Source organism: Rhinatrema bivittatum, chromosome 4 (genome assembly GCF_901001135.1).
Source record: "Rhinatrema bivittatum chromosome 4, aRhiBiv1.1, whole genome shotgun sequence".
Lineage (NCBI taxonomy): Eukaryota > Metazoa > Chordata > Amphibia > Gymnophiona > Rhinatrematidae > Rhinatrema > Rhinatrema bivittatum.
In genome coordinates, this window is record NC_042618.1 from 38,817,745 (window position 1) to 38,833,576 (window position 15,832).

At 46.6% G+C, this 15,832-nt stretch overlaps 2 long non-coding RNA genes across 2 annotated transcripts in view; one reads left to right on the forward strand and one right to left on the reverse strand.

The window, feature by feature from the left end:
• The first annotated feature begins 11,437 nt into the window (after positions 1-11,437).
• Positions 11,438-14,311, forward strand: LOC115089741. The gene is made up of 2 exons (XR_003856222.1): positions 11,438-11,705; positions 13,871-14,311. It is a non-coding gene; the product is annotated as an uncharacterized LOC115089741 (long non-coding RNA).
• Positions 14,312-14,460: 149 nt separating this feature from the next.
• Positions 14,461-15,832, reverse strand: part of LOC115089740 — a 56,881-nt gene continuing 55,509 nt past the window's right edge. Inside the window, exon 5 of the long non-coding RNA XR_003856219.1 lies at positions 14,461-15,818. This is a non-coding gene — a long non-coding RNA (uncharacterized LOC115089740). The remainder of the gene's footprint in view (positions 15,819-15,832) is intronic.

The window sequence follows — 15,832 nt, forward strand, 5'->3', positions numbered from 1 at the left end:
CCTTTCTTTCCAGCACCAGCGGCTTGACCAGGGTCCTAATTAGATGGCCAATGTCAATAGCACCTAAATAGAGCCTCGCCCTGCGCAGCTGTTTGCGAGATCGAAGGCCAGAGTGAGCGGCTTTTAAAACATATCTAAAGCTAGAACCTCCACGCAGAACCAACGCAGCCCGCTGTCTGGAAGGAGTGTGCACGCCGGTGTGGCTCCGGGGGGGGGGGGGGGAAGTGAATGAATAAGAAACCCCCGTGTCCAACTCCTCCGTGCGAGATGCCCTTAAAATTTGGTGTCAGCGGGACACCCAATGGGAAAGCTATTAGTGGGGACAACAACTGCTTTTGGAATCAGCAGATCGGGGGGAAAAAAAAAAATCAGCAGTGCCCGTCTCCTTTTGGCTGCCCAACACTTGCCCTGAAGATCTGGCGTGGGTAGGATTATGGACGAGGAAAGACAGTAATTGGGGGGAGGGGGGGGGAGAGAAGGATCAAATACGCAAACAGAAAAGTGCTTGTCGCATCCGCTTCATTTTCCTTGATAAAGGGGTCTAGAAACCAAACGTTGCAGGTGAGACGACCGTCGTACACGGCTGACCCACCTCATTGCCCCCTTTGGAGCCGATTCAGTACCCTGCGCTAGCCACTGCGCCCGGCTTAACGTGCGATTGGGCGCGCGTTTTAGACGTGCGTCCGTAACCCCCCCCCCCCCCCCCCCCCCGATCCAGTACGGAGATTGGCGCGGCCAAGTCGCCGCCCAGCTAGCTAACAGTGCTCGTCACCCGTAAATTCAGGTAGACGAGGCTGTTAGCTAATCCCCACAGTCCGATACGTTTCCCACGCAGCCAGCGCGGCCTTGCGATGCGGCAAATCTTTCCCCGGCCCCGGGGGGGGGGGGCTGACATAAAAGGTTCGCCATGCTCGAGAGCGCATTGAAAAAAAAAAAAAAAGAAAAATCCTGCTTTCTGTGATTCCTCCTAATAGTATGGGAGCGATACTAAGTAGGAGGAGCCAAATAAAGCAAATTTAGTTTAAAAAAAAAAAAAAAGTTTTTGACACAAAAAAAACTTCTGGACGCCCAATACACAGACACACGCAGGATACAGAGTCCCGGCCGTGCACCTTGCGCGTGTCTGTGCCTGCAGCGGGAGTAAACGGATGCCCGTAGATCGACAGCCACCCCCCTTCCTGTGCGCCCGATGCCAAGGAGGCACTAAGGACGCACATTTTACCTCGCAAGCGCCTCCTCGTTTTAATATTGAATCGAGCACCCGGGAGAGGTGGCTGGGCGTGCATTAGGAAAGCCGGCTCTCCACGCTGAGCGCCCTTTTTTTTTTTTTTTTTTCTGCACAGGCCCTTGGTCCCCCCTTCTGCCAGCACCGCTTCTCTTCCCATTGGCCAGCTCTGTTTCAAAAGCCACCGCTTCAAGAGGACTTCGAGGTTCACTTTCCGTCCTGATCTCACACTTTTGGCCTGGAGTCCCCCGGGGGGGAGGCAGAGACCCATCAGCCCTTTTGTGTCTGTTTTGATTTTATTTCCCATAGAACTCCCTGTCGCTTGCCTATTTTGTGTGAACCAAATCTTCTAATCAATAATCTATGCTGTCCTTTTAAAATAACTAAGCATTTCTTCTACGGTTTGGATCATAACCTTTTACTGTTTTGAAAATGTTCAGTAGACCGCAGGAAGGGAAAAGTAATTTTGAGGTGGTCAGAGCTTTTCCGAATACACAATCCAGTCTGGGGCAGATCTGGATATTTTTTTTACATGCTTTTGTTCTGTCAGCTGTATAACTGCACTGTTTACAATACCAGGCAATTGAAAAAAATGACAAAGGTGGGTGGCACCTTATTTGCTAAGATTTCAGCTGCTATGCAGCCTCGCCTCACCCTGACTATGACACCTCCCTACCAGCAGAGGCCGCCTGTGAGCCCCGCTCAGAACTGTCCTCACTATTTCTTCCCTGGTCTGAAGCCTCAGCCTGTCTTGCAGCCTCCCCTCCACCAGAGAACCTCAAGGAGCATACTCTCCAGGCTGGACAAGCTCCTCCTCCCTGCCTGCACCGCACCCAGACTCCAGCCCTATATAACCCTGCCTTATCAAACCCAAGATGCTTCTACATCAAGTCTCCCTTGGTCCCTTGCCCTAGCCACTCTTGCCTTGTGGCCCTCCCAGGCCTATCCTTGTTTTGCCTTGTGGCCTCTGGGCCTTCTCGCTCCTAGCCTTGCCTTGTGGCATCCGAACTTCCTGCTCCTTGCCTTCTTGCTCTTTGCCTAGCCTTGTGGCCTTTCTAGACCTTACCTTGCTGTTGCCTATCTAGGCCTTTCCTTGTCTTGCTGGCTTCGGGCCTTAATATTCCATGTTCCATGTTGTCCCTGTCTCGCCCTATCCTGTCCTTAGTCTGTTCCTCTACTTGTCTTGCCAAGCATCAGCCTGTGTCCTACCGGAGTCCTCGTCCTGTGTCTGTCCTTGAGTCAAGACCCAGTTCCAGCCTTACCTGCATGCTGTTCCTGTCCAAGCCTCATTCCAGCCTTACATGCACACCGCTCCTGTTAAAACCTCAGTTCCAGCCTTACCTGCATCTGTTCCTGTCCAAGCTTCAGTTTCATTCTTACCTGCACGCTGTTCCTTTTCAAGCCTCAGTTCCAGCCTTACCTGCATCTGTTCCTGTTCAAGCCTCAGTTCCAGCCTTATCTGCATGCCTTTCCAATCTAAGTCTCAGTTCCAGGCTTACCTGCACACTGTTCCTGTCCAAGCTACAGTTCCAGCCTTACCTGCACGCTGATCCTGTCTAAACCCCATTCCAGCCTTACCTGCACACCGTTCCAGCCTTACCTGCAGTTCTTCCAGTCCAAGCTTCAATTCCAGCCTTACCTGCATGCTGTTCCTTTTCAAGCCTCAGTTCCAGCCTTACCTGCATCTGTTCCTGTTCAAACCTCAGTTCCAGCCTTACCTGTGCGCTGTTCCTGTCCAAGCTTCAGTTCCAGCCTTACCTGCACTCTGTTCCTGTCCAAGATTCAGTTCCAGCCTTACCTGCACTCTGTTCCTGTCCATGCTTCAGTTCCAGCCTTACCTGCACTCTGTTCCTGTCCAAGCTTCAGTTCCAGCCCTTACCTGCACTCTGTTCCTGTCCAAGCTTCAGTTCCAGCCTTACCTGCACTCTGTTCCTGTCCAAGATTCAGTTCCAGCCTTATCTGTACTCTGTTCCTGTCCATGCTTCAGTTCCAGCCTTACCTGCACTCTGTTCCTGTCCAAGATTCAGTTCCAGCCTTACCTGCACTCTGTTCCTGTCCAAGATTCAGTTCCAGCCTTATCAGCCTGCCCAAGCCTTGCTCCAGTGTTATCATCCTCTCTGAACCTTGCTCTAGACTCACCACGTTGGCCTGCTGCCGCAGAGACCTGCTGGCCCCCAGAACCCAAGGGCTCAAACTGCAGGGGTGGGAACTGATTACGCCGAAGACCAGCCCTTCCTTTGTCCTGCTGTCCTGCGCCACTCCAAGGGTGGTGTCCCATACACTCCACCTGGACCAGATCCGTAACATTATTCAGGCATAAGTTTCGAGGACCAGAGTCCACTTCGTTAGATGCATGAAGGGTAATACAGGAGGTGGGTAAATATACATGAAAAAGGGGATGGGGGAAGGAAGGCTCAGTGTGCTGCAGCGGTCAAAAAAGCAAACAGAATGTTAGGAATTATTAGGAAGGGAATGGTTAATAAAATGGAGAATGTCATAATGTCTCTATATCGCTCTATAGTGAGACCACACCTTGAGAACTGAGGGGGGATATGATAGAGGTGTTTAAAATCATGAGAGGTGTAGAATGGGTAAATGTGAATCTGATATTTACTCTTTTGGATAATAGAAGGACTAGGGGGCACTCCATGAAGTTAGCATGTGGCACATTTAAAACTAATTGGAGAAAATTCTTTTTCACTCAACGCACAATTAAGCTCTGGAATTTGTTGCCAGAGGATGTGGTTAGTGCAGTTAGTGTAGCTGGGTTTAAAAAATGTTTGGATAAGTTCTTGGAGGAGAAGTCCATTAACGGCTATTAATCAAATTTACTTAGGGAATAGCCACTGCTATTAATTGCATCAGTAGCATGGGATCTTCTTAGTGTTTGGGTACTTGCCAGGTTCTTATGGCCTGGATTGACCACTGTTGGAAACAGGATGCTGGGCTTGATGGACCCTTGGTCTGACCCAGCATGGCAATTTCTTATGTTCTTAAGGTTTCATGGCACACTACAGGTGTCTATGGACTTAACTATTCTCAGATCAATCCGTCTTTTCTCCCTTACCTCATCTGTCAGCTGGCTGAACTATAATCCCACTTTCCACATCCTGCCCTTCCTTATTCAATGCTTTTCTTTCTGTATCCTCCCCCCGCCCATCTCCTGTACCAGACTTCATACATCTGAGAAAGTGGACGCTGTCCTCGACATTTCATGCCTCAATAAATTGGTTACCCCCGCAATTTGCCACCCGCCCCTCTGGAGATTTTCACCCCATGGAATACAAATGAAAACGTTTTCTGTGCTGCCATCTAGTGGTAAAAAGCATTCTTACCACAATTAATCAGGAGCAAATTCATACAGAGATGGTTCTTGCAGTTTACCTTTTCCATGTAAGTTGTTTTGAAGTAACTAAATACAACCTCTGTGTGAGTAATACAACTGATGGCCAGCATTTCCTGGCATTAAATGCCATGGTAGGAGGTGCTGACAGCCAAAGGCAATGCCAAGATGCTGTAATTGTTCAGACGAAGGCTGCTTTACTCACTTAAGGGGGAGGGGACCAGTTTCCTTTTTTCCATATTGATCACCACCTTCCCTTTCTTCCCTGGCCTTCTCACTGTCCTCCTTCCCTCCTCTCCCGTTAATTTTATGCTGCTGGCCCACTGCTGCAGCTTTCTTCTGTTGTGCTGCCACCTCTTGCCAACTTGTACGGGCCAGTGCAAGCACAGCTATACTTTTTTCCGGCCCCGTCTGTGCCCGTGCGAGTGCTGCATGGCACAAGCATGGTGTTAAGGGCCTTGTGCTATAAAGCAGAGCCGTGCAAGGGAATTAGGCACCTTAGATGAACCTTCAGCCTCGCATCTCCTACCCCCACTATTAAGTTTAATGCCTAAAGGACTCTGAGATTTTGATAATTAAACTTAACAATTCTTGTGATGCTCCCCTCACCCCTCCCAGAAAGAAATCCTGTACAAACATGTAATTGGAGTGATAATGTCTGATGATCTGAAAGTAGCAAAGCAGTGCGATAAGGTGGTGACTAGGACCAAAAGGATGATGGGCTGCATAACAAGAGGTGTAACCCTGTACAGGTGAGGTTTCACCTGGAGATTTCCAAGTTAAGAAACAATTCACTGCTATCAGAACAAAACAAAGAAAACTGGATTCTCCTACCCAGAGAAAACCATCTCATCTCAAGCCACCAGCCCAAAACCTGATGTAAGAGAGAGGACCACCTGGAACAGATCTTGCAGTATTCTAGACCCCTTTAATAAATGCGGACATTTAAACACACATCTGCCAGGAGAACATGACAATCACCAGATCCTCCACAGGCAAGCTCCCGCTGATCACACTGATGGCAGTAAAAATCAAATGGGGAGATAATAAACCTCTCTAAGTACCAATTATCACAGAACAAAGTCTCAACACTGTCTGCAGGACTTTCCATTTTGGATCGAGGACAATTCTCCAAGCGCTACTGCCCAAGAAGGAAGGGTTAAGTTGGCTGTCATAGCTGGTGATGTGATTATTAGGAATGTAGATATTGCTGGCTGGCTGGTGGATGTGAGGTATGACTAGTAACTTGCCTGCCTAGTGCAAAGGTGGCAGACCTCATGCGTCACCTAGATAGGAGTTTAGACAGTGCTAGAGAAGAGCCGGCTGCCGTGGTACATGTGGGCACCAATAATGTAGGGAAATGTGGGAGGGAGGTTCTGGAAGCCAAATTTAGGCTCTTAGGTAGAAAACTTAAATCCAGAACCTCCAGGGTAGCATTCTCTGAAATACTCCCTGTTCCACGTGCAGGTCACCAGAGGCAGGCAGAGCTCCGGAATCTCAATACGTGGATGAGACGATGGTTCAGGGAAGAGGGATACAGTTTTGTGAGGAACTGGGCAAACCTTTTGGGAAGGGGGAGTTTTTTTTTTTCCAAAAGGACGGTCTCCACCTTAACCAGGGTAGAACCAGGCTGCCTGGGCTAACATTTAAAAAGGAGATAAAGCAGCTTTTAAACTAGAACAAGGGGGAAAGCCAATTGTTTATCAGTTGTTCAGAGGGAGGTATCTTTGAATAATACTAATGAAGCAGGAGAGTTAGGGCACCCCAAAAGAGAGATTCCAATAAAAGTAAAAGTAGTCCATGCGTCTAAAAGTAATCACCTGAGCTAACAGATTCCAAATGATCCCTGCCAACTGAAAAGCAGGTTGTTAATACAAACATAATCACACTTTGAAATGTCTGTATGCCAATGCCAGAAGTCTACGAAGTAAGATGGGAGAGTTAGAGGGTATAGCAGTGAATAATGAGATTGACATAATTGGCATCTCAGAGACCTGGCGGAAGGAAGATAACCAATGGGACAGTGCTACATCAGGGTGCAAATTATATTACAATGATAGTGAGGATCAACCTGGTGGGGGGTTGGCGCTCTATGTCCAGGATGTATAGAATCCAACAGGATAAAAGACCATACAAGAACTAAATGCTCAGTAGAATCATTATGGGGTAGATTTTATAAAAGTACATCGGATTTCAGTAGATACGCGCGAAGCCGCGCGTATCTGTTAAAATCTGGGGTCAGCGCGTGCCAGCTGCCCAAAATCAGCAGCTGGCGCGCGCCGAGCCATGCAGCTGGCCTCCGTTCCCTCCGAGGCCGCTCCGAAATCGGAGCGGCTTCAGAGGGAACTTTCCTTCCACCCCCCCGCACTTTCCCCTCCCTTCCCTTCCCTAACCCACCCCCCTGGCCCTATCTAAACCTCCCCCACTACCTATGTTGCACAAATTAACTTGCGTGTTCCGGGCCGGCCTCCGGCGCGCCATGTTCCGGTCCGGGGGCTGGTCCGGTGGCCACGGCCACTCCCCTGGAACACTCCTGATGACGCGTTGGCCGCAACACGCCCCCCCAGGAAAGCCCCGGGACTTACACGCGTCCCGGGGCTTTGTGCTCGCCGGCAGCGTATGCAAGATAGGCTCGGCGCGCGCAGGGGGGGGGTTGGGGTAGGTTTTCGGGGGTTACGCACATAACCTATGTGCGTAACCCTTTGAAAATCTACCCCTATGGGTAGAAATCTCATGTATGTTGGGTAAGAATGTAGCAGTAGAAGTCTACTATCTTCCATCTAGCCAAAATGATAAGACGGACAATAAAATGCTAAGAGAAATCAGGGAAGTTAACCAATTTGGCAGTGCAGTAATGATGGGAGATTTCAATTATCACAAAACAAATAATGAGCAAGGACTGCACTTCAAACGAAATCGCAATGTACATATAGTGCAGGAGGATGTGTAATCCTGACAAAACTGATTCAAACAGTCTTACAAAACAGAATGTCTTTTATTTTTTCAATATGGCAACTCCACAGGGTTATACGAGCACCGGCTTAATGGCGTCCCCCGACACGGTCCCGTGTTTCGCCGTGGGCTGCATCGGGGGGGATCGCCACCGCTGGAATTCACACAAAAGCTGACAGCAGCGTTTTGACAGTGACAGGGAGCGCTCCCTGTCACTGTCACTGTCAAAACGCTGCTGTCAGCTTTTGTGTGAATTCCAGCGGTGGCGATCCCCCCCGATGCAGCCCGCGGCGAAACACGGGACCGTGTCGGGGGACGCCATTAAGCCGGTGCTCGTATAACCCTGTGGAGTTGCCATATTGAAAAAATAAAAGACATTCTGTTTTGTAAGACTGTTTGAATCAGTTTTGTCAGGATTACACATCCTCCTGCACTATATGTACATTGAGATTTCAATTATCCCAATATTGTCTTGGTAAATGTAACATCAGGATATGCTAGAGAGATAAAGTTGCTTGATGGAATAAACGACTGCTTCATGGAGCAATTAGCTCAGGAACACACAAGAGAGAGAGCTAGTTTAGATCTAATTTTCAGTGGAAAGTAGGATTTGGTGAGGAGGTAACAGTGGTGGGGCCACTTGGCAAAGTGATCATAACATGATCAAATTTGAACTAATGACTGGAAGGGGACAATATGTAAATCTACAGCCCTAGCACTAAACTTTCAAAAGGGAAACTTTGATAAAATGAGGAAAATAGAAAAAAAAATGAAAAGTGTATCTGCAAAGGTTAAGGGTGTACAACAGGCTTGGACATTGTTTAAAAATACCAGCTTAGAAATGCAGTCCAGATGTATTCCATGCTTTAAGAAAAGTGGAATGAAGGCCAGATGATTGCCAGCATGGTTAAAAGGGGAGGTGAAAGAGGCTGTTTTAGCCAAAAAAAACTTCCTTCAAAATTGGAAGAAGGATCCATTTGAACCAGTAGATGTAGTATATATCTGTTTTCAGAAGGTGTTTGACAAAGTCCCTCATGAGAGGCTTCTAAGAAAACTAAAAAGTCATGGGATAGGAGGCAATGTCCTTTCGTGTATTACAAACTGGTTAAAAGGCTGGAAACAGAGAGTAGGATTAAATAGTCTATTTTCACAGTAGAAAAAGATAAACAGTGGAGTGCCTCAGGGATCTGTACTTGGACTGGTGCTTTTTAATATATTTATAAAGGATCTAGAAAGGGATACAATGAGTGAGGTGATCAAATTTGCAGATGACACAAAATTATTCAGAGTAGTTAAATTACATGCAGATTGTAATAAATTGCAGGAGGACCTTGTGAAACTGGAAGCTTGGGCATTTAAATGGCAGATGAAATTTAATGTGGACAAGTGCAAGGTAATGCATATAGGGAAAAATAACTCATGCTGTAGTTATACTTTGTTAGGTTCCACATTAGGAGTTAGCACCCAGGAAAAAGATCTGGGCATCATAGTGGAAAATACATTGAAATCTTCAGCTCAGTGTGCTGCAGCCCTCAAAAAAGCAAACAATGTTGGGAATTATTAGAAAGGGAATGGTGAATAAAACGGAAAATGTCATAATGCCTCTGTATTGCTCCTTGGTAGTACAGTGTTCAAATCTGGTCACTACATCTCAAAAAAGATATGGTTGCACTGAAGAAGGTACAGAGAAGGGTGACCAAAATGATAAAGGGGATGGATGGAACAGCTCCTCGATGAGGAAAGGCTAAAGAATTTAGGGCTGTTCAGCTTGGAGAAGAGACGACTGAGTGGGGATAAGATAGACGTCTATAAAATCATGAGAGGACTAGAACAGGTAAATGTGAATCAGTTATGAACTCTTTCAGATAATAGAAGGACTAGGGGGCACTCCATGAAGTTAGCAAGTAGCACATTTCAAGCAAATCAGATAAATTCTTTTTTATTCAATGTACAGTTAAGCTCTGGAATAAGTTAGGGCAGTTAGTGTAGTTTTAAATGTGCCACATGCTAACTTCATGGAGTGCTAACTTCAAGGAGTGTCCCCTAGTCTTTCTATTATCCGAAAGAGTAAATAACCGATTCACATCTACCCGTTCTAGATCTCTCATGATTTTAAACACCTCTATCATATCCCCCCTCAGCCGTCTCTTCTCCAAGCTGAAAAGTCCTAACCTCTTTAGTCTTTCCTCATAGGGGAGCTGTTCCATTCCCCTTATCATTTTGGTAGCCCTTCTCTGTACCTTCTCCATCGCAATTATATCTTTTTTGAGATGCGCCGACCAGAATTGTACACAGTATTCAAGGTGCGGTCTCACCATGGAGCGATACAGAGGCATTATGACATTTTCCGTTTTATTCACCATTCCCTTTCTAATAATTCCCAACATTCTGTTTGCTTTTTTGACTGCCACAGGAAACTGAACCGACGATTTCAATGTGTTATCCACTATGACGCCTAGATCTCTTTCTTGGGTTGTAGCACCTAATATGGAATCTAACATTGTGTAACTATAGCATGGGTTATTTTTCCCTATATGCATCACCTTGCACTTACCCACATTAAATTTCATCTGCCATTTTGATGCCCAATTTTCCAGTCTTAGAAGGTCTTCCTGCAATTTATCACAATCTGCTTGTGATTTAACTACTCTGAACAATTTTGTATCATCTGCAAATTTGATTATCTCACTCGTCGTATTTCTTTCCAGATCATTTATAAATATATTGAAAAGTAAGGGTCCCAATACAGATCCCCGAGGCACTCCACTGTCCACTCCCTTCCACTGAGAAAATTGCCCATTTAATCCTACTCTCTGTTTCCTGTCTTTTAGCCAGTTTGCAATCCACGAAAGGACATCACCACCTATCCCATGACTTTTTACTTTTCCTAGAAGCCTCTCATGAGGAACTTTGTCAAACGCCTTCTGAAAATCCAATAAACTAGACAACTACATACAGAGTTGAAAATACAGAGTGAAAGAAAAAAATACAGCTTTCAGTAAACAGAAGAAAATTCTGTACAACATTTCTCCATTAGAAAGAACTGCCAAAAGAGCCAAAATATCAAACCAGCAGTGGTAATCATAGACACAAAAATACATAGAAGGGTACAGATAGCTCTCAAACAATAAATACTACATGAAACTAACTGAGGTACCTACACAGGAATTCACTAAACAACTGAAAAGCCTCATCAACCCATTTCCAAAAGAAGTACAATCTCAAGAATCTGATTCCAACTCATCCCTTAGTTGGCAACTACTACATGCAACCCACAATCCACAAACCCAGGAACCCTGGCAGATCAATCATACCCAGAACTGGCACATTACCAAAGAAATACTTGGATTTATAGAAGGGATTCTCAAACCTTTGGTGCACAACACAGTTTCCTACAAAGACATCAGAGACTTCATGAACAAGTTAAAAAAAAAACCATTGATCAGCTAGCTCCTGACGCTCTTCTAGTGACAATGGATGTAAAATCACTACACAGCAACACTCCCCATGCAGATGACATAACTGCATGAGAAATTTCTAAGAATAACCACCCTACGCCACCAATGCACACCAGAAATTATTACAAAATTAATCAATTTCATCCCAACATAACTACTTCAGCTTTAATAATGACATCTATCTACATATCATGGGCATTGCCATGGGCACCTGGATGGCACCAGAAAATGCCAACCTTTGTATAGCAGAACTGGAACAGACATTTTTGAATAAAGATCAGACTAGACCAGGGGTAGGCATACTACAGCCCGTACGCCAAACCCAGCCTGATGACAGAGTTTTCTGGCCCTCTTTTGTAACTAGCCTGCTGGCGTCTTGCATCGATGTCATCAACAATGGCCTGACATTGCAGGCTTTTGTTGATGAAGTCAACCTGGATGTTGGCGGCCGGCAGTGACATCCCCCTCAGCTTAAGCAGAGCATCACAGCTGGTGGGCAGGAAGAGGAGGAGCATCGTGGCAGGAAGAAGAGAAGTGTCAGGAACTCAGTGAAATTGACTGCGTGGCCGGTGGGCAGGAGGAGGAGGAGCATCATAGCAGGACGTAGAGGAGCATAGCATCACCAGCAGAATTGACTGCGTGGCCGGTGGGGCAGGAAGAGATGCTTCACGTGCTACCAGAATTGACTGCGGAGCCTGTGGAGCCTTAGAAGAGGAGCTGCTGGAGGGTGAGAAAAGAGAATATGAGTATGTGTGAAAGTGAGTGTGGGTTAGAGAGAGCATTGTATGCATGGGTGGGTGACAGCATGTGTGTATGAGTGGGTGAGAGAGCATATGTGTGTATATGGGTAGGTGAAAGAGCATTGTATGTGTGTGTGAGTGAGAGAAAGCATTGTATGTGTATGTATGGGTAGGTGAGATTGCATGTGTCTATGTGTATGGGTTGATTAGAGAGACAATTTGTGTGTATGGGTGGGTGAGAGAGCAATGTGTGTGTGTGTATGGGTGGGTGACAGAGAGCATTATTTGTGTGCATAAGAGTGAGAGAGAACATTGAGCGTGTGTGTGTATATGGGTGGATGAGAGCATGTGTATATATGTGTGTGGGTGAGAGAAAGAGAGCACGTGTGTTTGCAACAACCTCCTCCTTCCTCTCTGTCTGTGCAGCTAATCCACGACAATCTCAGGGCATCTGGAAATCCAAAGTTCCCAGGTCATTTTTTGTAATCCTTACTATTGGCTATTATTTGATGTATCTGTGTTGTAATATTTTATGGGTGTTTGGACATTTTTATATGATTTTTTATACTATGTAGATGTTGTTATATTTAACTGGTTTGAATGAATCTTCTTATTGGTATGGTTGCTGCTTTGGTACTCACTGTGACTGCCCACCCTCCGCTGCTGCCAGCCAACATCCCCCCCAGCTCATGGACTTCCTAAAGGGGCCTGGGCTCCGGTCCTGATAAGCACCAGTAATGTGTCTCTGTTTAAAAAAATGTTTGCCCACCCCACTAGACCCCTCAAATACTATTGGTATATTGATAACCTTTTTATGGTTTGGAAAGACGGAGAAGAGACTGTCAAAGAGGTTTACAATTCATTTACGGGCGGATTTTAAAAGCCCTGCTCGCGTAAATCCGCCCGGATTTACGCGAGCAGGGCCCTCGCGTGCCGGCGGCCTATTTTGCATAGGCCGCCGGCACGCGCAGAGCCCCGGGACGTGCGTAAGTCCCGGGGTTTTTTTTGAAGGGGGCGTGTCGGGGGCGGGGCCGAACGATGCGGCATTTCGGGGCCGGGACCGGGGGCGTGGCGCCGGCCTGGGGGCGTGGTCGAGGCCTCCGGACCAGCCCCCGGGTCGGATGACGGCGCGCCAGCAGTCCGCTGGCGCGCGTAGATTTACATCTGCTTCTCGCAGGCTTAAATCTAGGGACAAAGGTAAGGGGGGGGGTTTAGATAGGGCTGGGGGGTGGGTTAGGTAGGGGAAGGGAGGGGAAGGTGAGGGGAGGGCGAAAGAAAGTTCCCTCCGAGGCCGCTCCGATTTCGAAGCGGCCTCGGAGGGAACAGAGGCAGGCTGCGCGGCTCGGCGCGCGCAGGCTGCCCAAAATCGGCAGCCTTGCGCGCGCCGATCCAGGATTTTATAAGATACGCGCGGCTATGCGCGTATCTTATAAAATCCTGCGTACTTTTGTTTGCACCTGCTGCGCGAACAAAAGTACGCGATCGCGCTTTTTTAAAAAATCTACCCCTAAATGCATTCAATCAGATTAAAAATGGACTACTCCACAGAAAGAGTTAACTTTTTGGATACCACAGTTTCTGTCAACAATGGCTACCTACAAACATCTGCATACAGGAAAGAGGTTGGCAGATGCAGTTTACTCACAGTTCCTGCTTCAGCTCCTCCCATACAAAAAAAAATCCATTACACACAGTATCACTGTGTACGCTCTGATCCAAAAGACAGGGATGAACCCCTCAAAGGTCTGACTAAATCCTTCAAACAAGAGGGCTAGCACCCCAAAATCAGCTCCAAGATGATTGCTTGTTCATTAAAATCACCCAGGACAAATCTACTGCAGTACGAAGGGAGGAAAAACCACAGAGCGGGTACCCTTTGTAATGTAGTCACATATAAACCAGCGCTGCGAAAACTAAGAAAGATCTGTGACCTTCCCTCCTGGGCAGTGGGAGAGAGACTTTTGTTTCTGAGAATCCTTCCCTGGCTGTAACCCCGCCTTCTTGGGGGAGTCTTCCCCGGGAGCATGCTGAGTGATTTTCTGGGTTGGAGAGAGAAGATGGCGTGGGAGTTCTGGATGGTCCTTGCCTCATCCCTGGGGGGGTTTGTGACTTGAAGGAGGATAAAGAGTGAGATTTATGTATTTTTTTTTAGAAGGCTGATCAGTCTGCAAGGAAGGGCTACATCAAAGATCTTTTGGCCTGAGCAGCCAGGCGATAGCAAGGATAAAGAGAAGAGCTGAGGCTTTGGGAAGAGAAGACAAGAGGCCTGAGGAGAGTTTCGAGAGTCTGGATTACAGTTTGAGATGTTTTTGACTTGTTGAACCCTGTTAGGATTTTTGATTTTAGGGATGTTTCAATCCTTTGACCAGCGTATGGTAGAGGAGTTGCATTCCCGTTAACTCTACCCTTCAAGGGGAGGGCTTTTGTGAGCATGGATGGTGATGCAGAAGGGAGGAGTCCAGCTACGAGGAACAAAATGAACAAGGAAATTCTGATTTTTCTAACTCTTATCTTTTTGTTTGCTGATTTTGATTTTCACCATCTTGGCCTGGATTCTTATTTTTAAATTGAAGTAAATTATCTTTATTCTGAGCACCCGCTAGATTCTTTGGATTATTTCTCTACTTTGCCCTTGCTAAATGGACAGTGAGTGGGCTGATTGTTATTGGACCCTTCTGTTGCTATTTTCCTCCTCAGGTCTTCTTGTGGGTTCTCCTATACCATTTTAGCATCACCCAGCAGAATGGTGGGACTGTTTGAACTGCAGGACAACTGACCACGCCAGAGGCCCAGGATGTTATCTCCACCCTCGCTGGACATGAACCCCAGTAAAACATAGCGCCCTGGATGATGTCAGCAACACAAATGGGGGCTACCACTACAGATCGTAAAAGACTGACAGCCACTACTCCTGCAGGATGAAGCACGGAAAGAAATATTCCCTGCGCCACTGGTATCGGCCTTCAGGTAACCAATCTGAAGCAGAAATGAGTTAAAAGCAAGATTCTAGGGAAACTCAGAAAGGAATACAGGATATTTATACCTGCAATGTACCATGCTGCAAACCATGCCAACATATATCACAGGACGCTATGACCAACAAAATGGGAAAAGTATTTAACATAAGGGGATATTACTTAAGGCCCTTCTCTATTATCATTCAGACCCCGAGAAGCTGCAGGAAAAATCTCGCCGAACCCAACATTCCAGTGTTCTAATGTCCTCGCCTGCACCTCTGCTGTGCTGTCCTTGGCTTCTTGGGGTTTCCTTCTGCCGGGTTTTAGATAACATTCCGTGCCCCCTTTTTATTTTGTATTTTTTCCCAGTGTTTTCTCCTCATTGCCCTTTGCATCATTGGAGGAGGGGTTCTTTTATCTAACGAAACGATATGACCTTCTCCTTACCCTGAAGTCATGGTTGCATATGACCCCTATGAAGAAATAGTCCATGGGCCTGTTATGGCAGCTGTTCGCACAGGAGTGGAGGAGTAGCCTAGTGGTTAGAGCAGTAAACTGAGAGCCAGGGAAACCAGCACCCAAATCCTGCTTTTGCCACTGATGCACCTTGTGCAAGGCACTTTTTCCGCCATTATCTCGGGTACAAAATTAAATCGTTTAGCCCTCTGGGGACAGGGAAACACCTATGGTACCTGAACCTAACTTGCCTTGAGCTCGGATTAGAAAGGCAGATAATGAAATCCAATTGCATGAACAGTGTTATTTAAACCCTGCAGATTATTTTTCTTAAATACAAGATGTTGTATCCTCCTATTTTGGCAATGGTCATAATGTACTTGAAGTCAGGTGGCAGGGACTTAACGTCTCCTGTTGTACAGATTCTCTATATTAGTCAAAAAGCCTAGAAGGGTCTGTCCACAGCCCGCAGCTCCAATCCGACAGTTGGATTTTCACCGTAAAGGCAGAGAAACCCACGAGTAGCCTAGTGGTTCAAATAGTGGGGTTGCAAACTACAGAAGCCCTCTGCGTGACCTTGGGCGAGTGACTTTACCCTCCGTTGCCTCCAGTACAAGCTTCGATTATGGACCCTCTGGGGACAGAGATATGCCTACAGCACTTGAATATAATCGACTTTTGAAGTGCCTAAAAAAAAAAAA